At 44.8% G+C, this 24,271-nt stretch overlaps 1 protein-coding gene and 1 long non-coding RNA gene across 5 annotated transcripts in view; both read left to right on the top strand.

The window, feature by feature from the left end:
- ZNF407 (zinc finger protein 407) overlaps positions 1-24,271 on the top strand; it is a 507,857-nt gene that overhangs the window by 368,400 nt on the left and 115,186 nt on the right. The gene's annotated exons all lie outside the window — the stretch shown is intronic.
- Positions 20,560-24,271, top strand: part of LOC121032790 (uncharacterized) — a 10,804-nt gene continuing 7,092 nt past the window's right edge. The window contains exon 1 of the long non-coding RNA XR_005791478.1: positions 20,560-24,212. This is a non-coding gene — a long non-coding RNA (uncharacterized LOC121032790). The remainder of the gene's footprint in view (positions 24,213-24,271) is intronic.

The raw sequence follows: 24,271 nt of genomic DNA, 5'->3' as shown, positions 1-24,271 counted from the left end.
GGGCCAGGTGATCGCCATCTCTGCTGCCAGGATTTGGGTGGTAACGTGGGAAAAGGGCTAAATAGGGCCCCCAGGAGCCACTCCAGCTGTAATGCCTGAGGGGTGGCGCCTGGGTCACCGATGTTTGCTTGCGAGTGTTTCTACCGACCGTGACCTCTTCTCCGTCAGTGTGAATGGCAGCCTTCTTCCCAGGCAGCCCAGCACACCCTGCCTGGTGCAGGGCCCGGAACAGGTACACAGTACAGACCTGCCTCCCTGCACTGGGTGCCGTGAAGAGGCAGGGGCTGGAGCGTGTGTCGCTGTGGCTGGCTTGCACGCTCCATCCACGGATGATTCCCTGGAAAGCTGGTGTCCCGGGTCCACACGTGCCTGTTACCTGCTTATCAACGTGCTCTGGCGGCTGTGGAAAATCAGGGGAAGCTGGGGGTACCATGTGACTTCCCTGAAGCTCTGTTTCTGGTGTGGGACAAGGCTAACTGGCTCTGAGGAAGGCTGCTGAAGAAGGATGTAATGAACTATGCAGAGAAGCCACGTGCTCTGGGCTGAAGGTGCTTCAAAGGAAAAGGGGAGTCCGGGAAGCTTCCTGAAGCCCATGGAGGGTTGCTGGCCCTGGAGGAAGGATGGGGTGGGCTGGGACGGGGCCCCAGGGAAGACAAGTGTGGCATGGTCTCCGGGAAGACTCCTGAGCAGAGAGGTTTAGTTTCAAATGTGGATTATTTTCCAGTTACAATTGTACTTTGCCTTAAGCTATAAAAACTATAAACGCATGCTATAAATGTATCCTGAAATATATGCCACATAAAATCGGCGCTGTTATCCAAATGTTGGTATGAGACTTCTAGGATTTAGTGGCTTCGTAACTAAGTTCTGAAATAGCACATTTTCCCATTTTCCACTCTTTCTGTTGGCTTAAAATGGGAGTTTGGGATACAGCAAAATCACTTTGAGTCTTTATGATGGGCTTCTTCGCAGGATTAATCTAGGAGAAAGATGAATATTTGGTCTTCCTAGAGCTACAGATTCAGCAACATATCTCCATTGTCAAGGCTGATCTCCAAGAGGGACACTGAAAACACGTCCCGGCAAATGTAGAAGACTTATTAACATTCTGTGAAAGGTTTTGCTTTCATAGCTTTTCTATATCTTATTCTTTAAAGGTGTGGACATTGCCTGTGCCTGTGAAAAGTGTTAAACTTTTCTACAGGGCATCCTATTAAAGGCAACCTAACCTTAGAACCCATTATTAAAATACCTTAGCTTATAAAAAATGAAAAGCTCTACAGTCCCTTCCCCAAAGCACCGCTGTTGAATCTTCGCTTTATGTGAAATGAAGTTATCTCTTTGGACACAACGAAGAAAATCCAATAGTTATTGGAGGTGATTATGGAATTAATTATCAAGCTAATTTGTAGTGAGCATTTTCAGACAACAGTGTTGATTCAGACAAAGTTACATTTGGTTCACCACACTCATCAGACATAAAAGGCTCGGACTTTGTCACCCAAGTCCTCTCAATTCATCCGTGATGCCGTTCACACTAATACTCCAGTGGCCGATAATCAGCGTGTTGTTACCTGTTAAGTGAAGACATTTTCGTCACTGTCTTTATGAGCGCCACCTCTGTTTCCTTTCTCCATCACGCAGCAGGTAGGTGGATAAAAATATTGTAGCATCTAACAAGCAGACATTGAAATTTTGTTCTAAAATGGCAAATTAAATCTGTCTCTGGTGGTTCCAAATTATGTAAAATAAAAAAGAAACTTTTATCACTGATAGGTCTTGTCATTCCTATTCAGTTACCTTTTTAAGAAATTGATGAATTAGAACTTTTTTTCTTCCAAAGAAACTCATCAGCTCTGCTCATTGTTATTCCTGAAAGGCTTACTTCCCAGGTGTAAAGTTCTTTGGAATTTTTTTTTCTTTTTTTACGTTTGATCATCACTTAGTTTTCCTAATAATGCTGCTACTCTCATAGCTTTTTATGAACCAAGAATAGGATGTTTTTCAAAAACCAAGCCAACCAGTCATGCCATATGGATCAAAGGGAGAAAAGGGTAGCAAGCAACACCCCCGTTGGGTTGATAGCCACCTCTGTGATGTCATGATGTGCTTCCCACCACACCGTTTGTCATTCTGGGTAGTGACAGCTTTGGCCACGTCACACTTCCCAGGCCTGTCGTTCGGCGCTCACTCCCGGATCTCCCTTTTCCTGTGTGCACTGGCCCCGGCAGGTGTGATCAGAATCCACCCTGTGCTGCATAAGCCACACTGCAGCTCCCGCCATTTGTAGCTGGAGAACTGGCTGTCTCCTTTGTAATTTCCCAAATGAAGGTGGAGGTGCCGAAATCACATGTTAAAACCGACAATAACAAAAGCAATATTGTGTGTTTTCTGCTTGTTTGCTCAGTTCCCAACCAGAGGCCTGGCACAGAATTCATACTCCACGTTGCTGTTTTTGTCGATACTGTTATTTGGGGATGATTTGATCAGTCCGTTGGTGTTCACATCGTCCCGAAGGGTAGACTTCGATACAGAAGAAATGTGTGCCGTGGCCAAAGCTTAGCAAAGTAAAACTATTGGGTTTTGCAAGCATAGCAATCAGTAGGGAAAGGAGCAGACATTCTGGGTTTGAATTTGGAAGAGTTGTAAGCGACCAGCTGTTCCATGAGAATCCCTGTCTTCCTCAGAGGCCGGTGGCTGAGAGGCACAGGCCACAGAACAGAAAACAAGAAATAGGGGTTTCACGGTCGTGGCATTTCCCGGTGGCCCTGCTGTTGGTCTCACACTGAGCATTTCTACCTTCAGCTGTGTGGGAGTTAGCAAGGATGGAAAGACGAGAACTGTCAGGCCCAGCTCTTTGACTTTGCTTTGAGAGATCTTCTTAAAAATTATACCATCTATCTGGAACATTTGTTCCACTTGGCAGTTCATAAACAACGTGTATCATTTGATAACAACGCTCTGAGTAGTTAAGTCATACCTTGTTCTTTATGGAAGATGAAATTGATTTTAGCAAAGCTAAGTGATTTGTTCACACTTCCATAATTAACACAACTAGCGCTGGAATGTTACGTACTATGCCACCAGCCAGCGTGAGCCACACCCCACTTGCCTTTAGTAAGCTCGGGAATGCTGTGATTTTTAATGTCTCTGCTTATAGGAAGGAAAGTTACCAGGAGAGGGAAAAAAGCATCACATCCCTTTTTTAGAGGCACCTGGACCATCCAAATCATCCCCACCAAAATCCATCATAAAATTTAACAAGACCGGTAAATTAAATATTTACTTTTTGGTTATAAAGGTAAATATTGGTTTTATGTTCAACATTTAATCCACTATCAGAAAAATTTTTAGGGGCACATGGGTGGCTCAGTCGGTTAAGCATCCAACTCCGGCTCAGGTCATGATCTCGTGATTCATGAGCTCGAGCCCCACATTGGGCTCTGTGCTGACAGCTCAGAGCCTGGAGCCTGTTTTGGATTCTGTGTCTCCCCCCTCTCTCTGCCCCTTCCCTGCACGCTCTCTCTCTCTCAAAAATTTATTAGAGAGAGAGATTTATTTTTGAGAGAGAGAGAGAGAGAGAGAGAGTGTGAGAGACAGAGAGAGGAAGACACAGAATCCAAAGCAGGCTCCAGGCTCTGAGCTGTCAGCAGAGTCCAACAGTGGGCTTGAACTCATGAACCGCAAGATCACGACTGAGCCAAAGTCAGTCGCTCAACCGACTGAGCCACCCTGGTGCCCCAAATCCACTATCAAAATTTTATGTGCTTTATGTTTGAGTTCTTTTGGGCTTGGTATATAAGTATATGTATGTCCTTTTTACGGGCCTTAAAACATAATTTCAGTTCATTGCAGTTCAAGCTTTTTGATATTCATCCAACATCCAACAAAGAGTATTGAAAACCAACTAGGCGCCAGAGTGCTCCAAACTTAAAAACATGAGATGATGATCAAGAAAATCTCATACTGTTCCTGTGGCTTATTTAATGCTAAGTTCTTGGTTAGAATGGCTGGCAGCAATTACAAAATGCAAATTCGTTTCAGCAAGTGCGAGCCACTCTGCTGGATGGTTTCCAGGGGTGAAGGGCAGCGAAGAGCAGGTCCTGCAGTTTTTAGTAAACAGAGTATCACATGACTGAACCAGGTTTCTCTGGGCCACTGAAGATCTTTGGGTTTGGTTGGGAGTTGGACGAGAGTTGAGGTTTGTACCTGTTGAAGGTATATTCGTGCGTTCCATCTTCGCAGTACAACTCGCGGCTGCACAGATTACCTTTGCCAATACGCCCCGTGCAACACATTGGTGACCCAAAAGACTGACTCCATATTTGGTGGTCGAGCGTGATTCTGATTAGACCCTATTTTAATAAGAGAATACCGAAGAATGCTCTTTCCTTGGTGTCTTTCACAGGCATCATGTTAGCTTCTCCATCTGAATCACCCTGCCAGTTCAAGAGTGTACCTTACTTTGTTCACTCCTCTGATAACATTTACTTTTTGAAAGCACCCTGTAAACCTTGAGATGTTTCTATTCAGGACGAAAAACTAAAACTCACCAAAAAAGGTTTGAAAAATATTGCTCATCTTGCAGTACAGAAAATTTGTTTCCTTAAAAAATTGAGTACAGGGGCGCCTGGGTGGCTCAGTCGGTTGAGCGTCCAACTTCAGCCCGGGTCACGATCTTGCGGTCTGTGAGTTCAAGCCCCGCGTCGGGCTCTGGGCTCATGGCTCAGAGCCTGGAGCCTGCTTCCGATTCTGTGTCTCCCTCTCTCTCTGCCCCTCCCCCGTTCATGCTCTGTCTCTCTCTGTCTCAAAAATAAATAAACGTTAAAAAAAAAAAAATTGAGTCCACAGAAAACCGTACTAATATAAATCAACTTCTCAAAGACTAATATTTTTAAGCCAATATATGCTAGTTTCTTTAAAGTTACAGATGCTTCCTACGTCAGATTAGTTCAGCATATTTCTTTCTTTATGATGTAATTGAAACGAGGAAAATTGGGAGTCTCCCACTGTTCATTGAGAGTGACAGTGAGAACAAAATGTAAGCTTTGGAAAAGCTTACACAAAGAAGGAAAGTCTTAGTCTTTTAACTGATGAACTCTCCAAACTCTGGGAATTTAGAAACGATGGAGGTTTGGCTCTAAGTCTTTCCATTCCAGAGGCTCCGCAGAGAGGAACGGTTGGCGGGACCGCCCGGGAAGGGGCGCGCTGCCCAGTTAGCGGAGTGCGAGTGCGCTCCGCTTGGATCTGGGGTCCCCGTGGGAGCCTCTGTGGCCTGGTGGCCTGGGCCACCGAGAAGCCAGAGCAGTGCAGGGAACGGCGGTTGCTTGACCCAAAACAAGAAGGGAGCGAAGCGGGAGCCGCGGCCTGGGTAACCTCGGCCAGGCTCGTTCAGGGCAGATGGTGTGGGTGCCTGAACTGCCGGCAGCACCAGGATGCCAGGGCGGCCCCCGCCACGGGACAGGTGACCTGACGTGTTTGTCTCTTGGAACTTGCCTTTTCTGCTTCCTAACGTGAAATACCATCTTCTTGGCCCCGCGCAGAGCAGTCGTTGGGCTGGACCATGAAAGCGGTTGGGGAGCTCGCCGTCCTGTGTCATTGTCCCAGTGTCACCGTGTGCCCTACGCGGCGGCACTCACTGCATTTGAAGGCCTGGGGCCAGGGCCTCACGGCACAGGTTCACCTGTAGGTGGAATGGTGGCTCACGCTCCTCGTCGTGCAGCGCAGGCGAGGGTTGACTTCGAACGCCGAAATTCTGCAATTTCAGTGAACAAACGTAAGCTCTCAGGGGCAGTATTTTACATACTTCAGCGTGCTGTGTGGACTACCGGAGAACTTTAATTGAAAACACACTGTGGCAGCATGTTACCCTGCTGCCAGAGGAAGCATTTTGGCATGTTGTGTTGATAGGAGACTACTATTAAATTAGGAATTATCACCCGAGTAAAATGTACACACTCCAGAGAGGCCGCTTGGTTAATACTGTTTCTTGGGCAGCAAACCTTTGCAGACCGTTAGCTTACAAAGCACTGCTGCTAATACGATCGTGCACGAGAGTCATGGGATGGTGTAGCCCCTCCCCATTCAGGAATATAATCTGGTTTACGATTTGCATTCTTTGCCGCATGTTTACTTTAAGCAGCCACTTAACTGCGTGTAGATTTGGAAACATCACCAAGTGTTTGCTCTTAAAGGAGAAAACGTATCATCAGATTTCCCTGCAGTACATAGAGAAAGCTGACACTAAATTCAGATGCTCCTCAGTTCATATAAAATGTGGGTTGAGACATACACACATACACTCTCAAGATTTCAGTGCGTGTGTGACTAAAGAATACACCTTGTTCTGTATGAGGCAAATAGAATTCCTCTTTAATTTTCCACTTTTCCTCATACTTCCTGGTATTTCCAAGAGGAGGAAGGGGGAGAGTGAGGTTTCTTAAATATGGTATTTTTATCTTTCTTAATAGACTCTCTAACATGCTAATATGTGTGAATGTGATATTATAATATGTGATGTTGTAGCTACCATTCTTTCTAAAATATGAAGACTAGTACCTTTCATGTAAAGGCATTTTAAAAACATTTTTTTGTTCTAGATGCACAACCTAAATCTTGACCAGAAATTACATGTGTGTTTCAATGATACGTTTAGTTATTAAAGTACACACATATATTAGAAATACATACTTTTAAAATGCATTTACATTGAGGCACGTGAATGGCTCAGGCCGTTAAACATCTGACGCTTAGTTTCAGTTCAGGTCTTGATCTCATGATTTGTGAGGTCGAACCCCACGTCAGGCTCTGTGTTGACAGCGTGGAGCCTGCTGGGATTCTCTCTCTCTCCCCCTCTCTCTCTGCCCCTCCCCTGCTCATGCATGCGTGTGCTCTCTCTCTCTCTGTCTGTCTTAAAAATAAATAAATAAACTTTAAAATGCATTTAACATTGAGAAGTTAATACTGCTTAGAAAGCACATGGCTATATCTGTACAAGTAAGGTTTTTTTTCAACCTTTGAATCTCTAAGTAGATAAGTCCAAAGGTGTTAAGATCACATTTATTTTACAGCTCCTTTGATAGATGATAACATCATCAGTGTCTGTCAGATTTATTATAGCAATCCGAAGAGCATGGTGGACTTATTATAGGTTAGCCTGCATTCCCAAACCCAGGGAGAATCCACATGAAACCCTAGGCTCGGGTGCAGGGTCTGCGTCCGTCTTCTCAGACACGAGTGCTTGCTGGAAGAAGGTCCCACCGCCTGGAAGCCTGACCCCCCTCCTCTGTTGCTCATGCTCCGTTCTGGCTGCACGAGAACGTCTTCCTCCAGTGATGATAATGATACTGGGAGAGAAGAGCGCATGAGGCGAGCGCCAGAGGGATGGTGACGCTGCCAGCCTCGAGTCTCTGGTTTCATCAAAAGGTGGAAAAATACACTCGACAAAATTAAAATTGTAAAGCAAAACTGGAAGGAAATAAGGTTAGAAAAAAATGGCAATAGTTAGGGATATATGTTTAAAACCATGTTCAAGATCTGAGCAATAGAAACCACAAAACACCATCAGAGGAGTTACTGAAGACAAGACTTGATCAGTGGAGATCCCATGCTGATGGGTGGGAAAAGTCAGTACTGCTAAATGTCAGTTGTTCCCAAACTGATCTACAGATTCAACAGAACCCCAATCACAATCCACGTTTGGTAGAAACTGACAGGCTGCTTCCAAAATTTATGGGGGAATACAAGAACCTGTGATAACCAGAATAATTTTGAAAAAGAAAACAAACTTAGAAGACACTCAGACCTGATTCTAAAACCTACTATAAAGCTAGGTAGTCACTTGGGTTGGGAAGGTGGGAAAATGAGTCAAAGGGATGCAATTTATGTGCAGTGAGTAAGTCCAGAGATCTAATGGAAAGAGAGTACCTTCCGGGAGCTCTCACCACAGAAAGGAAGGAAGGAAGGAAGGAAGGAAGGAAGGAAGGAAGGAAGGAAGGAAAAAGAAAAGAAGAGGAGGAGGAGGGGAGGGAGGGAGGGAGGGAGGAAGGAAGAGAAGAGAGAGAGGGAAGGAGGAAGGAAGGAAGAAAGAAAAGAGAGAGGGAGAGAGAAAGAAAAAAGGAAAGAAAAGGAAGAAACTTATGTGAGGAGATAGAGGTTATTACATGTTAATTAGGTTGACTGTAGTAATCCTTTCACTGTATGTGCATATCAAATCATCATGTTGTACACCTTAAATATGTACAACTTTTATTTAAGAAGTTAAAATAAAAATCTTGAATTAACTAGGGAAGAAACTGTAGTTAGAGGCATGAAACTCCACATATTCCATAAATAGACCCCCCATATGTATGTGGTCAGTTGATTTTCAAAAAGGTGCCAAGGAGGAAAGATTAGTCTTGCACCAACTTGTTCTGGAATATTTGTGTATCCATATGGAATAAAATGAAACTTGACCCATACCATTCCCCAAATTAATTCAAAATAAATAAAAAACTTAGGGGCACCTGGGTGGCTTAGTCAGTTAAGCATCTGACTTTGGTTCAGGTCATGATCTCACGGTTCACGGGTGCTGACAGCCCAGAGCCTGAAGCCTGCTTGGATTCTGTGTCTCCCTCTCTCTCTGCCCTTCCCCCACTTGCACTCTGTGTTTCTGTCTCTCAAAAGTAAACATTTAAAAAATAAATAAATACACAACTTAAAAAGTTAAAACTCTAAACCTTCTAGAAGAAAACATAGAAAATCTCTGTCTATCCCTTGGAATAGATACCCAAGATATCTTGAGTAGGACATGAAAAGCACAAAATGATTTATAAATTAAACATTATCAAATTTGAAATTTTTTCCTTTTCAAAAGATGCCATGAAGTAAGGAGAAAAGCTGTACATACATTTGACCTAGTTTTTGAATCCAGAACACTCAAAGAACAAATTATAACTCAACAGTAAGACAAAAACGCAAGTAAGAAATGGCAAAAAAAAAATAATAATAATAATACAAATGGGCCGTCAGTACATGAAATGATAATTAATTAACATCCCCAGTCCTCAAGGAAGTGCGATGAAAACACAGTGAAATACCACTACAGCCCCATGAAAGTTGCTAAAATTTAAAATATTGATAATAGCAAATGTTAGGAAGATATGCTGCATCTGGAGTTTTCCTACTTTGCAAGTGGGAATGTAAAATGGCATAGTCACTTGGGAAACCAGTTTGACAAGTTCCTATGAAATTAGATATTCACCTACCATATAACCCAGCAATTCCACTCCCAGGTATTTACCCCCAAGGAATGAAAACATATGTCCACACAAAGACTTGCCCATGAATGCGCATAGGAGCTTTGTTCAGAATAACTAAAAACAGCACACATGGCCATCAAAAGATGACTGGATAAGCAGGTTATGGTCGATGGAATACTACCTGGTGAGAAAAGGTGTGAACTAGCAACAAGGATGAGTCTCAACAGCATCATCCTGAGTGAAGGCAGCCAGACTCAAACAAATACATTCACATGATTCCATGTAAATGAAACTCTAGGAAAGGCAAATCTCTGGTGACAGAAAGCAAATCTTTGATTGCCAAGATGTGGGAGGTTATTGACCTCAATGAGGGCACACAGCTGATGGAATTGTGTCATATCTTCTGGGGGGTGATGGGAAATTTCCAGTGTTTGATTGCGGTGATGGCAGCCCGACTGGATGGATCTGTCAAAATTCAACACAGCGTTCACTCAATGTGGGTGCCTTTGACTGTACATAATGTATGTGCCACAATAAAGCGTGTGCAGATGACTCCAAAAGTAGGGAAGGGAAAGGCACATGGCATGAATCATCCTATTTGGTGCTTTTGAAAATTCTAGGAATGTGGCATTTTAGGTATTGGAGTTGTATTTCTTAGTCATAAAAACCAAAAACATTGATGATTTTCTGTGATACTTACTTCTTTTCATTTTCCTTCGTGTTTACCTTCTGATGTGCTGCATCCATAAATTCGATCATGAAAGCAGTGTTCTCCTAAAAATTCTTCAGAAAAATCAGACACCTAATATTAAGTAGCTTATAGGGTCCTGAACTAAGATTTTTAAAAATTATGCTTTACCAAACTCAAAAATACTACTTTTTAGAAAAAGTGGTCCCTATGACTTATTATTGACACTGTCTTAAAGATCATTGCAGGGCGGGTGGAAGGCAATAAACATCATTGAGGCTTGAAGTACCTGGGGTCACAGAACGTTAAGGATACGAAAATGAAACGCTGTCTGTGCAGGTTTCAATTAATTCCTTCTGTGAACCTTAAGTTCATCGCCAAATGCTGTACTTAGTTACTTACTGTATCCCCACCAAGTTCAGTGGGACTGGTTTTGGTTAAATTGGGCAATTGCCAAGGGAATCGAAAAAATTACAGCAAAATTGTGGTCATTAAAGTAAATTTTGTCTTAATTTTATCTTTTTTTCCCTTAAATTCGTAGATTTGATTCGCTTTGACACTCTCTGATTATTTTCTATTTCTGCATGCTATTAAACATTTGAAATTGTGTGTATGACAACAGAAATCTCTTTCAAAAGCAAAAGAATTGACAGGGTTTCCTGAACATTTCAACCGTAGTTTTTATAGCCCCACAGATGATTCATACACAACGTAAGATGTTAAGGGCTGAGCTCCTTTTGAACTTATTTTTGCAGTGGTGATTTCTGGGAAACTTTTCTGTGAGCTTTCACAAATGCCACATTAACTCTTCTTACAGAAGCCAAACAAAAATTCACACTCAGCTCTTGACTTTGGCATCCAGTCTCAGCCGCCCCCAGTTGTGTATGGATGAGATTAGTGTGCCATACAGCTTGGCGAAAGGTGAAGTTGCCCTATAGATGAACTGCAATCTGTTCTTTTGTATATTTTACTAAAGAATGTCAACCGAACTCGTGGGGAAGGGGAAATGCTGATCTGTCCTCCCCTGTCTTCAGGACACAGATGGCCCAGACATGTTTGTGGCTCAGAGAAGGTGAGGGAGCTGCTGAGCTGCCAGTCAACAAAGATTGATGAAATCTGAGACATTCGGAGGAGAGAGCTGGCAGGGCACCAAGGGCATTAGCATATGAAACCGGCCTCCACTGTGGACTGAGCTTCTTCCTCACACGTTGAATTTCCAGTTAGACTCTGCCGAGTTTATTTAAGTACCTGCTTATAACAGGTCAGATAAATCATGAGAAAGTTCCATTTTGTGCAGCTAGGAAGCTGGAAACCCATAGAGTAACACGGGGAGACCAAAATCTGAGGGGAGCGGAAGAGGCTCGCGCAAAATCTTAATGTTGCTGTTCTGGTGCACGCACTTTAATTTGGCTTGTGTTTAATGGAGTGCAGTGCCTTGAGACCTTAAACGGTTCTGGTTTTGACTAGCTTATCTTCTGTAATAGATTTGGTTTCTAGAGCTATACATTTTAAATGGTTTGGCACCAATAAAAATTAGAGAAATGTAAATATAATAGCAGTTAGACAATTTTATTTTTAAGATTAATAGTCTCTCTTTTAGTGAAGGTGAGTCATTTGTGGTCATTTTTTCTACTTAAAATGGTGTCTTAGCATTGTAGCATCTGCATATATATTCTTCTTTAAAATCAATAAGTGTTCAATATTGGTACTAAATTTAAACGTGGCTATTCTATAACATGTCCTAAAATTTATCCTTACCTTAATGGGCCTTCCATGGATATTATGAAGTAAGTTGAGCTTTATGTTCAGTGATTTTTCTAACATTTCTGAGCCGAGTAAATCTTCACTGTGGCCATACTGCATCACTTAATCCGCTTCATCCACTCAGACTCTCAGAGGTAAGTCCCAGACTCAGCATTCAGAGCCTAACGTTCAGCTCGGAGCCCTCATTAGAGTTCCTTGGCTCTGATGAATTTCGTTACATAATTTTGAGAGAGAAGAGTAGGTCTGCAGCTCACTTTTATACACGATCCTCCTGTAAGTGAGCGCCTCCCGGCTTAGAATGGAACCAGGGAAGCTGGTGAGGACATCAGGCCCTTAAGACTTCCCGCATCCTCACATCTGAACCGCCACATGTACGAGAACGGAAGTCACGTTTCTCATAGCCACAGGTGAGGGCAGGAGGACACTCGTTCGTTTATTCAGCAAAAGTCTACTGAGCACTAAGCAAGGCACTGCTGGGAGTGACTAGGACACATTTGTGACCAAAACAAAGATTCTTGCTTGTGGAGCATCTGGTCTACCAGAAAGAGCCAGAAACCCAACGAAAGGCATAGTAAGCAAATCATGCAGTTCATCACAAGGTGAGGTACCATGAAAAAAAGAATGGAGGAGAGGACCGGAGATCGGGGTCTGGAGGTGGACCTGGGCGAGGAGGAGCTGGGCAGTTACACTGTGACATCGGGACGTCCCGGGGGGCCCGGTCGAGTTGGGGCCATACGAGCGAAGACCTGAAGAGATGAGGGAATTCTTCGTGGATCCGTCTGGCACGAGAGTGCTGTGAGCAGAGAGAACGGCCAGCACAAAGGCCAGCAGGACGGGAGCGCACTGCGGGGGAGACGGTAACGTCTTTACGTGGCAAGCTGAAGATTTGTGTACAAAAGCTGCGTAAAGTCCAGAAAAGCTGGGAGACTGGCACAAGGGGGAACTTCAGACTTCTGCCGGAGATGAAACTGTGGCTGACGGACCCTCCCACTGGGAAAAATTCGAGTTTACTTTGCATACAGGTAGAAATTATCAATGAGGAGAAATCTTCAGATGGCCTGTGTCTACAGGTCTTACATTGATCGTTCGGCCATCAACTTGTGTCAGTGACAGCTCCGTCAGTAAGAAACTATGCGTGCTTCGGCAAATTCTTTCAGTTCAGCTAATATTGTCCACGTTGGGAGGTAAAGTAAACCGTAAGGATACCTGGGGCTAGTCATTCTTCAAGCCAACAATCCTTTCTTGAACATCAATTCTATGTAACGTCCTATGGCAAGGTACAGTGCTGAGTACAAAAATAAATAAAACGTGGCCTATGTCCGTGGATACAATGTATGCATAAATAAATAAAAGTAAAATGGAAGAAGACTTCCACTTGTGCCCACGAAGGAGTAGCTGGTATAGGATGGGTCCTCACACACCATTTAAGAAAATGGAAAACTAGATGAAATATATGAAGCAACTCCTTTCAGATCCCGGATGCTGAGCATTGAGGGCTGCGACCCGAAGAGAAATGTAGGGAGCATACAGCTTTGTAGCTTTCTTTCTGGAAGCAAATTCCTCACCATCGTTCAGGGAGACCCGGGCAGACTCACTCAGCCAGGAGTTTAGAAGCCCAAAGTGGCTACGGTTTGCAAAGCAGCGTACCCAAGAAAAGGAAGGAACTCTGCAGACAAAGAACTCCAGAAGTCTGCCGGGCTGTTCTGGAGGCTTTAGCCACATAATGGCCCCCACGTGGCGAGGCGCCAAGTCTGGGGAAACGGTCAGAGAACAGGTTCTGGGGAGCCGTAACCCCTGGAGCTCACACCGGACAGGGCGCTCGCTGTTCCAGTTCCCGCAGCCAGACGAGAGCAGACTCAGGGTTCGCTCAGGGTCCAGAGGATCGTGCTGAGGTAGGGCCACACCCACCCCAGAGGAAGGGCTGCTCTAGCCCGACCCCCGACAAAGCTCAAAAGCAAGCTGACCCACAGGCAAATACAACCGCCCGTCAGAACAAACGTCAACACTCTTGAGGGAAGACAGAGAAACCCAAACGCCCAGTGTAACATTGGTGATCGCTGTCAGACAAAAATCATTTCCAGACCTGCTAAGAAGTAGCTAAACATAACCTAGATTCAGGAGAAAAATTAGTGCAGAGAAACAGACTAATAAGGAGGACTCAACGTTGTCAGAGACACGTCTCCGCAGAGTGACCTACAGAGCCCTCACAACCCCAGGCTTTTTATAGTAATTCATGAGCTGATTCTAAGACTTACATGCCAATGCAAAAGATCCTGATAAGTGAAAATAATTTTGCAGAAGAACAGAATGTAGAATGCTTACACGACCTCATTTCCAGACTTAATATAAAGCTACAGTAATCAAGACAGGATGGTTTTGGTGTAAGGTAGAAATAATATGCTCAGTTGATTTTCTACAAAGGGAAAAAGGATAGTTGTTCCCCGCCCCCCAAAACATCATTGGAAAATATGGATACCCATGCAGAAAAAAAAAAAAAAAGTGGATCATGATCCTTGCTTACTTCACACTCTTCACAAAAATTAACTTGAAATGCATTATAGACCCAAATATAAAAGCTAAGGCTGTAAAACTTCCAAGAGAAAAAGTAGGAAAAAGTCGTTTTTGACCTTGGTGTAGGCAAAGACTTCTTAGCTAGGACACAAATAGTACAGCCCATAAAAGGAAACACTGATCAATTGTACTTCGTCAAAATTGATAACTTCTCTTCAAAAGAGACCATTTAATTTTTTTTTTAACGTTTATTTATTTTTGAGACAGAGCATGAATGGGGGAGGGTCAGAAAGAGGGAGACACAGAATCCGAAACAGGCTCCAGGCTCCGAGCTGTCAGCACAGAGCCCGACGCGGGGCTCGAACTCACGGACCACGAGATCATGACCTGAGCCGAAGTCGGCCGCTTAACCGACTGAGCCACCCAGGTGCCCCAAAAGAGACCATTTAAAACAGAGTCGGGGCACCTGGGTGGCTCAGTCGGTTGAGTGTCCGACTTTGGTTCAGGTCATGATCTCGCAGTTTGTTGGTTCAAGCCCCACGTCGGCCTCTGTGCTGACAGCTCAAAGCCTGGAGCCTGCTTCAGATTCTGTGTCTCCCTCTCTCTCTGCCTCTTCCCTGCTCATGCTCTGTCTCTCTCTGTCTCTCAAAAATGAATAAACGTTAAAAAAAAAAATTAAAAAAAAAAAAAAAACAGAGTCAAGCCGTAGACTGAAGTATTTGCTATACATATATCTGAGAGAGGACTTGAGTCCAGAATGCACAAAGTGTAACCTACAATTCAATTTCAAGAAGACAAAGGACCAAATAAAAAATATGTAAAAGAAGATATCCAAATGGCCAAGGAGCTCGTGAAATGACGCTAAACATCAGCAGTCTTCAGGGAGATGCACACGGAACCCATAATGCCACGCCACCGAACGGCCACTGGGATGGCTATGATTAAAAAGACTGTGTGAAGGTGCCACATGCGAGTGAGGACACGGGGCATCTGGGGCTGCCATCATTGCCGGGGGGGAACGTAAAACAGCACAGCCAGTTTGGAAAACTGTTGAACTGTCTCTTAAAATTAAACGTATACTCAACTTACCATATGACCCAGCAATTCCACTCCCAGGAATTTACCCGAGAGGAATACAAGCATGTGTCCACACAGGGATTTATGTTTGAGTGTTTACAGTAGCTAATAGCCAAAGCTGAGAACAACCCCAGTGCCAAACAGATGAACGGACAGGCAAATTATCCATAACGTGGAATATTATTCAGCAATAAAAATGAAGGAACTACTGATATATACAGCAGCACGGATGAATTGCAAAACCATTATGCTGAGCAGAAGATGCCGGACACAAAAGATTAAGTACTGTATGATTCCATTTATTTTAAAATTTGTGACAGGCAACCCTAATTGATGGTGATATGCACCAGATCCGTGGTTTCCTGGGGCTGCTGGAGGAGGCTTTTGGGGTGGAAGAAATATCTTATGTCATGTTTTTGGTGATAGTTATGGAGTCCAACTCACTGGACCACACACTTCTCTAATTTATTGACTCTAAATTGTTCCTCGATAAAGTTGGTTTTAGAAAGTCAGTTGGAATCTGGAGTGTCAAAAGTGAAGGACAAGATACTCAGCAAGTAAGTAGCCGTGAACAGTGTTTCCTAATGAAACAAGAGCTCTCTGGAAAAATGTATTTCTGAGCTGGATTTTAAATGCTTGAGGGTCACCAGGTGGCCTTCAGGTCAGTTGAGTGTCTGACTCTTGATTTTGGCTCAGGTCATGATCTCCGGATTCGTGGGATCAAGCCCCACGTCGGGCTCTGCGCTGACAGCGTGGAGCCTGCTTGGGATTTTCTTTCTTCCTTTCTCCCTGCCCCTCCCCTGCTTACATTCTCTCTCTCTCTCTCTCTCTCTCTCTCTCTCTCTCTCTCTCTCTCTCTCAAAATAAATAAACTTTAAAAAAGAATGCTTGAAATAAGTGAGAAATGCTTTGTTGGTATAGGAGGTAGGACACAATTTGAGTGAAGTAAACACATAGAGGAAAATTCTACTCTGTGACTGGCCGATATGCTTCATAACTGACAAGAGCACAGTAGATGTGGAAAGACTGGGGACTGTCCCAGCTCAAGGGAGATGAACAGGCACTTGATACAGTGTGTGGTCCTGGAGTGGGTCCCGCACCAGAATTTGTCTTTTTTCTTTCTTTTCTTTGTTTTGGTTTGGTGGGCTTTTTGTTCTAAATGACACTGTTGCGGTACTGGAACATTTGATGAAATTTGAAGAGAAAGCCCCTGTTCTTAGGACTCACACGGTGAAATATTGACCAGTAAGACAGCATCAGTTCTGCAGCTTACCCTCAAATGGCTTACAAAAAGAGAAATAGTAACGTGTACGTAGAGAGCGGACAAAGCAAATGTTGAAAATGTATACGGTGAGGAATGTGGCAGACGCATAAGGGGGTTCTTTGTACTATGCTCACAAATTGTAAGCTTGGAATTATTTCTGACTGAACAGTTAGGAAAAGTAAAAACCAAGGTGGGTCAAGGTACTGTTTGCTGAGAGTTCTGCACATTTCCTGTGAAGAAATAACTGAGAAGAACCACAAACGTGATTAAAATGAAAATTTCCGGAGAACTGGTGTCAGGGGATTCTGCATTCTTGTGTAAAGTACTCAGGATGCGGGGAGGTGGGCAGTGGGGGCTGGAGGTGTACAGGTCGTGTAGACTCCCAGTTGGCGTGCGGTCATGGGATGCGTATACAGGGGTCGGCGCTTGGAGTTTCAGATGATGGGGTGCCACGTGCAACACGTGTCTGCTGGTCAGGAAACCATTCCCAAAGGATGGCGGTGGCGTTCAGGACCCAGTGAAAGGGAGATCAGAGGAAGGGGCCGGGACGGGGTGCTCCGCAGAGTGCAAGCGTGAGCAGGAAGCAGAGGGCTTAAACAAAACTCGTGATGGTGAATCTGCAGACAGAGTAGAGTTTTTATGCGTGCTCAGGGGGAAAAAGCTTATTATTGATTTCTTGACTACCAAGGCATACAGGCAATGAAACTCACAGGAGACGCAACGGAATTCAGATGTTACATAAATGATGAGCTGTGGTTGTACATCCATGTTCTTTTTAAGGACATGTTAGAAATCTTAATTTCTCAGCGTCTGCAAGTGTTTTCTCTGTCTCACTTCTTTTGTGAAAAACCGTTCAGAGCATGCAACCGTTCCTTTCTGGACATTCTGTTAGTTGGGTGCTTATTGAGTCCAACATCTGGAAGGCCGGTGTGGCTCCATTCGGGCGGATGAGGGAGAAGAAGGAAAGGAGGGCAGGGCTCTGTGGGCTGCGTGGGTGGGAGCTGCTGGGCCGGCGAGCAGCATTAAGGTCACATACATTTGAAGATCTCGCAAGGGCTGCCTGTGAGCGGCGGGAGCATCCCAGAGAGGCTGGGGGACTGGGTAGGAAGCTGCCGCAGTCACTAGACAGAGAGCGACGCGTCCCGGGCCAGGTTGAGGTTTGGGTAGGCAAGTTGTGAAGTGGGCAGTTCAAGGCCGAGTGTAGAAGTGTTACAGGGGCGCCTGGGTGGCGCAGTCGGTTTGGGCATCCGACTTCAGCCTAGGTCATGATCTCGCCATTCCCAAGTTCGAGCCCCACGTCGGGCTCTGTGCTGACAGCTCAGAGCCTGGAGCCTGTTTCACATTCTGTGTCTCCCTCTCTCTCTGCCCCTCCCCTGTTCATGCTATGTCTCTCTCTGTCTCAAAAATAAGTAAACATTAAAAAAAATTTTTTTTAATTTAATGAAAAAAGAAGTGCTGTACCATCCTGGAAACTTGAATGCCAATCTGCAGTGCAAACTGCATTTTCCTTCAATTCTTGAGTGACTTTGCTGACCATGCTTGTGTGGCTCTGGGTTATTCTATCTTATATCCCAGTGTGTGTCAGTTGTATTTCTGTGTTCCCTCTTTTTTTTTTTTAAGGTTATATTTTTCAAAGACATTGGTGATGAATTCTGCATTATGTTTTAAGGAAGACACAGGAAGAGGGTTGGGTGGGAGATGCACAGGGGAAGGTGATTCACTCAGGGAGATTCTGGAGGTACACGCCTCACCTCGCTTAGGTCATGCTCTTGGCTGCCCTCTCTCTTTTCTCTTTTTCTCCTCCTTAAAAACTCTATAGTGGGCCAAAGAAGTCGGCACACAGTGTGAGCGATTGGCTGTGTTACTTATTTTTATTCTGGGATGTGCGTCTCAAAATAAAAGTCAAGTTTTAAGAAATTTTTTTAAAGATAAGGATTATAAAACCATTGATTCTGATTATTATGTTAAAATTATCTTTTTAACTTTTGTGGCGTGAGTAGTTATGGTCTAAACCATATGGTTAGACCATAAATTCTTTTGAATTCTTTTGAAACTTCACACAGTAAGTGCAATGCTGGGGTAATATCTAGAAAAAGTGCTTGCGTTCACTTTTAATGCTACACAAGTAGTGTTGAGTGTTAACATGTTCACAAATTTAGTGGTGTTATTTTATGGTGACCAGCCTGTTTCAAAAATTGTCTGCCATAAGGTGGTTCCTATTGGAAAGTCAGGCCAACCAGCATTATCTTAACTTTTAACAGTTAAAGCTTTTGACACCATAAAATGGATGAGCATGTCCCTCCTGTGTAAGTTGTTAGATCTCTTGAAGAGAAGGAGAGAGAATAGGACTCCAATTAGCCACCTTGATTTGAGAAATGCTCATCACTTATTATAGCAATAAACATGATTGGTCACTTGGAGTCTTAGGACATATTTTACCTATGTTCTTCTGGAATCCTGGATGTTTTTATTTTAAAATTTATTTAGGAAAAGGAAATGAAATCAGGAGGTTACTAGAAATAAGTATTTAATAGTGTCATGCACAAAAGGCAGGTGCTCTGATTTCATTACTCAGCCTCAGTACACAGGGAGTGAATAGCTTGGAAAATGATTCTTTTAATATGGGATTTAGAATTAGGTTACAACTTCTGTTGATGAAGAAAATGTGAGGATCCGAACGGACATTAGACATTTTAGATTAGAAAGAGGAAAGGAAAGTAATGAGTCTTATTTCTAAATGAATTTAAAAAGCAATCTGATTTTAGTTCGAGCAATGCCGAGAAAATAAAATAAAAACTATCGTACTTTATTTACTAACCAATGAATTGAATTGTCTGCCTTTTATTACAGATATAAAGTAAAGACTATGAAGAGACAATCATTTTTGTAGCTATCAGACTTTCAGCAACATATCTCTTGTGGTTTAAATAACAGATAGTTTAAGTGTTTTTCCATTACCTTTGTGTAAATGAAAAATGCATAAAATATTTTAACAAGGCAAAGTAATCCAAGGAGATTGTTATTTTGCGTTACAAATTAGGTTATTTCTGTCATAAAATTAAAGAAAAAAAATCAACGTTAGGACATTTCAGCTTAATATCATTTACTAGAAGGAACATGTAACAGATTTAATGAGCTAGCAGGGTCACCTGAATCCAGCTGTTCCCGACCAGCTTTATGAAACCGAGAACGCAGCTAGCAGTGGGAGGTAAGCATTATTACAAGCTCTCGAGGAGTTACAAAATCGATTTCTGCTTGAATGAATTAATTTAGATTATCAATTTATAACCAGCTACACGAATCCCATCAACTCAACAATTCAGTGAATGATCAGGTTCAACCCTAGTAAGAGCTTCACAATTAGGGGCCTGCGCGGCATCTGCGGGTCCCGCCCGCCCTGCCGCGCGGCTAACAAAGTTAAGGCCGAACAGAAGGGGAGGGGGGTGTTCGCTTAGGGGCGCTGCGGACGGAAAAGGTAGCATCTTAAAAAATAAAGGAAGAAACGACCGTGTGTGTGTGTGTGTGTGTGTGAGAGAGAGAGAGAGAGAGAGAGAGAGAGAGAGAGAGAGAGAGAGAGAGACTTGGGGATTTTGTTCTCTGAGCCATTTCGACCCCATGAGAGGGTCATCTTGACCATCCCGGCTGAATCTAAAATTCACCGAGTTTGGGACGTAACTACTGACCTAGGCCCCATTACGGGTGCTGTGCCAGCCACGGCCGCTCTCTTGTCCCCGAAACCGTGAAGGTTGGAGCTGTAAGCATTTGTTTCCCGCGTGAACACGGGCTGGGTCTGCTCCTCGCCTTCCCCCTCAAAGGAGCGCTCGTCCGCAGGCAGCTCCTTTCCATCCTGCTCCCACCTCGCGTCTGTCCCCTGGCCGTCGCTGACAGCAAGTCGGGGCTGACATGCGGCCCACTTGGCTCTGCCCCTCTCCCCGCTGAAGTTAGGGTGTGAGCGCTAACGTCGTTTGCAGTCGCGGCACCACCTACAACCGCTGGCTCCTGCAGCCGCTGCCCCCACCCCACCCCAGATCCGGGCGTCGTCCTGGACCTCCCTGTGGCCCCGGCCGGCCGGCCGCTGACCTTGACCAGGGCGGTCTCCGCGTCTCCCAGGAGCTTCTTAGAGGCAGTGGCTTCAGACAGACACGCCTGACGTCGTGCGACTCCACAACTAGCCCCACGCGGGTACGGCCCTTCTCTTGTCTGCCGTGAGGACGTCACTTCTTCCCAAGACGGTTTTCCTACCAAATCTTAACTGGCCCTATTACTCTTGACTGATCTCCATTGTTTCCTGGAACCCTACCACCTTCCGCACCTGCGCATCTTGCGCTCCTCACCCCCATGTTCATCACTGGGGGTCATCTCTGCCGGGCGTGTGAGACTCGTGTTCTCTCCACCGTCCAGGTGAGGAACCCGGGTGCCAGCGATCAGTCGGGACTGGCACTTGGGACTCTTGTCCCCACGGTCCCTGCTGTGGCAGAGCTGGGATTTGAACACAGGCCTTTAAGGGCCTATTTAACCTTTGTTTCTGTGGGGTAGTGTTTCTGTCCATCTTCTTTCTCCTGGGGCAGGGACGGTTTTGCTTCCTCTTCTTGACCCGATCCATCGGCCTGGCTCAGCAAAGGCAAAGTAAAAGTGCTAAACAGAATTACTTTTCGAATGAAGTAAACCGCTTGTACCTAGCCCCTTTCTTCTGTGTCTTTTAGCCCTGCCTCTGCCTCTTGCCTCCTTTAGTGTGGAACGATCCCGTGTCCTTCCACTAGAGGACCTTGCTTGGTCAGAGCATCTGTAGCTGTTTTCTCCTCCTGTCCAATTTTCCATAAAATTCGTTGCTGTCCCCTGCCCCCCCCCCCCAAAGTTCCTTTCTCCTTTTTTATACATTACACTTAGATCATTACTTATTTTTACTGTATTCTCTTAGGTTTGTTTTTGCTGTGTACTTGTCTGGACCTTTTGGATTTTGAACCAGGTAAATATATTGTCTATTCAAAAGTAACTAATTTTAAAAGACCTGATAGAATCCTAGCTCGGAAGATTCTTAGGAGAATCAAAAGAGAAAATGGTTGTAAAGGTGCTTAGCAGTCTGTACAGTGATTAAAGTGTGAAGGGTGAGTGTCACTCAGCTGTCACCGCCGAGTCACAAGGCTGAGTGAGTTGTCTCTTCCAAGGCACAGCCTCTTTGTCTCGGTTCGTCTCACAGCATCATCAACCCAGCGTGATTTAAACCAGCGTGGGTTCCAGAAATAAAAGCTGTGTGCGTGTCAGAGTTCTCCTCAGATAACTTCACACTGGAGGAAAATTCTGGCCTGTTGTCACGTGGCTAAGCAGTAACTATGCTAGGAAGTCGCCATTGGGTTTAAGTTCACAAAAGACCCACCCACATTTACTCTTTGATTTTGCACCCTTTTTTTCTTCTGGAAGTTTTAGTCTGCTTTATTAATGGAAATATCGTGTTCACTATGTAGTTATAATTAATATTACCCACCTACCCTGTGATCGACCTTATGCTAAGAGCGTTGGGAGACATAGGTAAGCCTGAGCTCAGGGTGCTTCCATTAGAATGGTGATACGTGTGGTCAGAAGACCCTTGGAGAATGATTGCAGTAATCAGAACGATGACGTCAGCACCAGGTTAAGGTACTCGTGGCCTTCAGTACGATGTGGAAGATGTCCCCTGAGATTCTGTCCCTCTTCCGCCCCCCATCCCATTGTGCTTTATTTGTTGTCGCTTCCAGAATTGTCTTTTTGCAGTCCCCGTGAAAAGTGGATCGTCTCTGTTCAGAGTCCTCAATGCCCGTTGTGTGAGGTCCTACCAGACCTGAGCTCCACTGGGCAGAACCGGGCCTTCGCCGTGTTTGTTTCTTTTAGTAGCTAACAGAGTTCGTACCGCAGAAGGAAAAGGAAAAGGGCAGTTGGGGGGTGGGGAGGGGGATACCTTGGAACTATGTGCTGTAACCGTAGGAGTTCAGCACGGAGAGATCGGCACGGGTGGATTAGTGAGAGAGGCTCAGTGAAGGAAGCAGCGCCTGACTTCCATAACGCGTGTCGTGTGCTATAGAAGAGAGTGGAATCCAAAGCTCATAGAGCCAGCCTTCCATTTTCCTTACAGAAATGTAAACCGTATATTCACGTTTGCGTGCGTGAAATGCACACAGGGTTCTGAAGAGCGACTTACATTTTACACTGCAGGTACCTGTATTGTTTGAATTATTCCAGAGTTGTGTATTCATGTGAAACTTTTTTTTTTAAGTGGGAAAGAGAAAAATTGACTTAATAAGAAGAGGAAGATTGAGAAGAGAGGTAAATGGAATGGGGAATAAATTAAGCAAAAGCTTAGGCAGTTGGTAGTTTTGTGGGAATAATGAATGTAATCATGAGAGTCTGAGAAGGTTTGGGGAGTAAGAAGTGGAACGTAACAGTATAACTGGAATATCATGATGTTATGAAATGCTTCCGAGTTGGCATTGAACTGAGAACCTTAAGGTGTTATCATAAACTTTGAGCCCGAAAGTTACATATTTTACGGATTTCTGTTAGAGAAGAGCTTTCTTTTTCTTTTTTAAATTACACACCATCGTTAGATAGCAGTTAACAGCCTTTCTGTGCAAAGAGCCAAGATTTTAGGCTAAGTAGGAACGAAAGGCACCAATTGTTAAGGTACCAACACGAAGATACTTTAGATAGTAAAGTACGAGAAGTAACAAATGTGAACGGAAAACTATATTTTATACATAACAGAATCATTTCTAAGTTATCCGAAATACAAAATATGCATCCTCAACCCTGGTTTTCTTTCCCCGCCCCCAATCCTGATTTTCAGTTGTAGAAAGGAGGAGGAGGGATTCTGTTTTCCCAGGCCCTGTAATGTAGCATCATCAGATTTAGCAAATAAAGATGCAGGACATACGGTTCATGCGAGTTTCAGATACACGACAAATAATGCAGTATTTAGGACATACTAAAAAAATTCCCTCTTGTGTGTCTGAGATTCACATCGAACTGGGGCCCTACAGGTTATCGGGTGACTCTCACGCTATTGCTTCTGCCCCCCCTGCAGAAACCATACCCAGACATTAGTGACAGTAGCAACAGAGAAGTCGACATTTCAAAAGCGTATTTTGCAAAGATGGAGCAGAGAATGGAAACCGAAGCGTGGTAGATGGCGTGCTTACCGAGTCCGTGATTGGACCAGTGGCCCTCGCTTGGGGGTGGTTTTTCCCCCTGGGGACATTTGGGGGGCGGCGCTGCTGCCGGGCACCCCACGGGGCACAGGACGGCCCCGCGGCAAAGAGCGTGCAGTCCAGAATGCCTCGGTGCCGGGCGGAGGAATCCCACCCCGGGCTGTTGAGGAAAGTGGACACGAACCACTCGCGTCCCAGCCTCCGTGTGAGGCCCCTCGCTCTTCTGGGCCTCCGTTTTCTCAACTGCCAGTTGTCCCGCATTAACGGAAGCAGAAGGGGGACGAGCGAGCCCACGGCCCCTGCTTGGCCCATGCTGGGTCCTGGTACGGGTGCGGAGCGCGTGCCAGAGCTCACAGTGAGCGTGCACGAGTGTGGGTGGGCGGTGAGCGTGGACGAGTGTGGGTGGGCGGTGAACACAGATGGGTGTCCGCGGGTGAGCGTGCGCAGGCGGTGGGCGTGGACGAGTGTGGGTGGGCGGTGAGTGTGGACGGGTGTGCGTGGGCGAGTGTGAGCGGGCGGTGAACACGGATGGGTGTCGGCGGGTGAGCGT

The sequence above is a fragment of the Herpailurus yagouaroundi genome, unplaced genomic scaffold, assembly GCF_014898765.1.
Source record: "Herpailurus yagouaroundi ecotype Mexico unplaced genomic scaffold, PumYag 142, whole genome shotgun sequence".
NCBI classification, from domain to species: Eukaryota; Metazoa; Chordata; class Mammalia; order Carnivora; family Felidae; genus Herpailurus; species Herpailurus yagouaroundi.
Note: the sequence above shows the minus strand (reverse complement) of the source record. Positions and strands in the feature narration are given on the sequence as shown.